Raw genomic sequence first — 3,635 nt, forward strand, 5'->3', positions numbered from 1 at the left:
AAGTGTCTCCGATTACTTTGTCTTGAAGGTAAAGGAATTTAATAAGAAGAGCTAGCATTAATTACATGCTGACTGTGTCCAGTGCTGGAGGGCTTGGCCTGTGCTTCCTCATTTATTCCAGGTACCAATTCAGCAAGATAGGTGCTGGTGTTATACCCATTTTACAGATGAGGAAACCGCCGCTCAGTCAGACTTCCTCATCCCGGGTCAAGGGAGAATTCAAAGCAGACGTCAAACTCAAAGAGCCTGTGTGCTTCACGACTGTGCAGTACCACTCCCGAGTATTCCAGAGGCTTGTGGGGATGATGGCAGCATCTTATTACATCCCAAACTATACAATAATAAATACAAATGGATGTAAATTAGTACCACTGGGCAGATGTCACAGTAGCAAGTGTTTTGAATTTCCGCCTGACGTCTCCTTCTGTAATGGGCAGACAGCCTGTTACAGCTGTGGGATTTGAAAATGTTCCTGCAGTTTGAACAGAACCACTGCATGACAATTAGAGGATGTTTCCAAATGGAATTTGTCCTGTGGAATTTTAGGGCAGAGCTAATGTTATATTATAAATACAGACTCGACATACAATGCAAACTGCTATCTAACAGCTAATAGGGGAGAGCTAAAAACAACTTTAATGTTAAAAAAAAATCATTCAGTGTCTATTGAGCCTCTCCTGTGCACCAGGCGCCGGGATACACAGGGTCCTCTTCCTGGAGCACCAGGGTTCTCCGGCGGGAGACAGAAGCACACCCAGAGAAAATGAAAATATTTCTAGATGGAGGTGAAGAGAGTTCTACGTGTGAAAGTGATATATAATGAAGGTTTAAAAAAGGAAACATTGGCCAGGCGTGGTGGCTCACGCCTGTAATCCCAGCACTTGGGGAGGCTGAGACGGGCAGACCACCTGAGGTCAGAAGTTCGAGACCAGCCCGGCCAATATGGTGAAACCCCATCTGTACTAAAAATACAAAAATTAGCTGGGCATGGTGGCGGGTGCCTATAATCCCAGCCACTCGGGAGGCTGAGGCAGAAGAATCACTTGAACCTGGGAAGTGGAGGTTGCAATGAGCCGAGATCGTGCCACTGCACCCCAGCCTGGGCAACAAGAGTAAAACTCCGTCTCAAAAAAAAAAAAAAAAAAAGGAAACATTTTCAAATAACAGTCTTCTGGCTCTTAAGAATACCAGTCGTTTCAAAAGGAGCAAGTTAAACTTGGGGAAATACTAGGAACGAATAGTAACACTTAATAAAATATTGATTGGGGGTTACATGTTATTGAACCGAAATAAGTCCCTAGGGCTTCATTGCCCAATCACAACCAGGACAGACCAACAGACTTTTGAGTGAGTAACAGCATACCACATTTCTGACACGTGTGTATTTCAACACATTGGATTTATTGGTTAAGTGAAGTCACCGATGATCAAATATCCTTGATGGGAATCCCCAGCCCTCCCCACTGCCATCTGCATTTAGAGAATCCCAGGAATCTATGTGGGTAGAAGGGGGCGGGCAAAGAATTAGAGACTTTTAGATCCAAGTTGGTCCATTAGGGAATTAGATGTGTTTGTGCTCATTTTAAGCAGAAGAAATACACAGCTAGAGGAAGAAGAGAATCCCAGCTCAAATCCTGCCCACTGGAGTCCATGGCACAACTTCCAGATGGTGATATTCAGATTCTTTTGATATTTCTCCAGCTAGGGATATGAAATACATAGAAGAAAAAAAAATCTTATGCCCTGGAAGAAAAATAAGCATATCCTAACTATTGACATTCTTGTGTGTGTGTATTTAATGAAATGATCGCCTCCTATTTGAATGTCATGAGGTCAGTCATCGGGGCCACTAGAGTCTAAACTTCATACAGCAACATGAGGATCTGTGGGCCCTTCTGTCCTGTTCACCCAGCATTTCCGGTGCTTCAGACAGGGTCTGGGATGTCACAGGTGCTCAGAACGATGTCATGGTCAAGTGATGTGATGATTGACAGAGATGAATGTAGAATGGGGCTATTCGAATGAGAAGTACCTTTGGGCAGCAAGTTAAAACAATGGGTAGACTCTTGAGGAGTTCATGGTGTCGTTTGATGATGCAGACTTCCTGACCCGTTCCCTAGGTGTTTTTTTTTTTTTTTTTGGAGAGGGAGTCTTGCTCTTGTTGCCCAGACTGGAATGCAATGGCGCAATCGCGGCTCACTGCAACCTCCACCTCCCAGGTTTAAGCAATTCTCCTGCCTCAGCCTCCCAAGTAGCTGGGATTACAGGCGCCTGCCACCACACCCGGCTAATTTTGTATTTTAGTTTCTTCACGTTGGTCAGGCTGGTCTCAAACGCCCGACCTCAGGCGATCCGGCCGCCTCGGTCTCCCAAAGTGCTGGGATTACAGGCGTGGGCCGTCACGCCCGGCCTTGGAAAGAATAACGAAGACCCAGGAAGGGATTCCAAAGAACACATGGCTAATTCACAGATAAGGGAGAAATACAGTGTTTAAGAAATTCAGTAGCACCCAAGAGCCGACTGAAAACAAGTTGGGAAGTGGACTCTCTCACGGAGCTCAAACACTCAAGCAGCATTTGCATCTCAGAAGTAATTTTTGAGAATTCATTTGAAGAAGGAAGGATTTTCCTTTCCTTTCCTTTCCTTTTACAGGATGGTTCCCCCTAATGAACTGTTTTAAGCGGACGAAAGAATTCATTTGGCACGCTCTTGCTTAAAACCCACAGGAAAAAAAGCAAAGTTCTCTTAAGGATGTCAGCTCCAGACTAGAGCAGTCCGTTTGAAAAATCTTGGTTTTGAGAAAGTGGCAGAATTACATAATTATTCACAACTCATAAGAAATTAAAATACTTCTTCCAAATATGAATTTGTGAGATAACAAAAACCACAAATTCTAGACTTGCGGAGGGTGTGTGCATCTTTTACTCTCCCACACACAAACCCACATCAAAGAGTCTGGGTGGCGCTGGGCCGGAACTCGTGGCCGCGCTCGCCTTGGTGCGCCTGGGCCACAGGAGGAGGCTGCTGGGGCCGCTCTTCCGCCGCACCTCCCTGAAGGAGCTCCGGGGGCAGCGGGGATGCTGAGGACGCAGCGCCGGAGAGGCAGGTGGCGGCCCCTGCGAAGAGGTGGTCCCCGCAAAGCACACGGAGACCACGAAGTTCCTTCTCGCCCACTCACAGCAATGCTGCACGAGGTGAGGAACGACCTGGAAAAGTCCCAAAGTAAAGGCATCGGGTGATGAGAGGAATCTGGGGGTGGAGAAGTGGTCAGACGAAGCCCAGGGCTCTGTCATTCTGGAAGGGAGCCCCTGCCCCAGCGTCCTGTGTGGGCATAACTTTGAAAATCAGCGTACTTCATTTAACAAGACTCATTTTTAAAAGCTCATGTTGCCTGTTGAAAACCCAAGGGAGAGTGACCTTTGGCGGATGGATTAAGCGCCACTAAATCAGTCCCATTTTACGGAAGCACCTGCCTCAGCCCCGTATGAGGCTGTGGGGATTCCAAAGTCAAGTCAAGCAGATGGGGTTCCTGCCTGCAAGGAGCTTCCCACCTAGCAGGGCTGTCCGGTGGGCAAACCGTGGGCACTGGATGAGCAAATAGCGCATGGTGTTGATGACAGGAGATGTGGGGGGGG

The 3,635-nt window shown here is 47.1% G+C and overlaps 1 long non-coding RNA gene across 1 annotated transcript; it reads right to left on the bottom strand.

The window, feature by feature from the left end:
• Nucleotides 1-1,367: 1,367 nt before the first annotated feature.
• On the bottom strand, nt 1,368-3,573 carry LOC105547872. The gene is made up of 2 exons (XR_001007294.1): nt 3,392-3,573; nt 1,368-1,701 (listed from the first exon to the last, which is right to left on the bottom strand). It is a non-coding gene; the product is annotated as an uncharacterized LOC105547872 (long non-coding RNA).
• Nucleotides 3,574-3,635: the final 62 nt, after the last annotated feature.

This window comes from Mandrillus leucophaeus, unplaced genomic scaffold (genome assembly GCF_000951045.1).
Source record: "Mandrillus leucophaeus isolate KB7577 unplaced genomic scaffold, Mleu.le_1.0 Scaffold4, whole genome shotgun sequence".
Lineage (NCBI taxonomy): Eukaryota > Metazoa > Chordata > Mammalia > Primates > Cercopithecidae > Mandrillus > Mandrillus leucophaeus.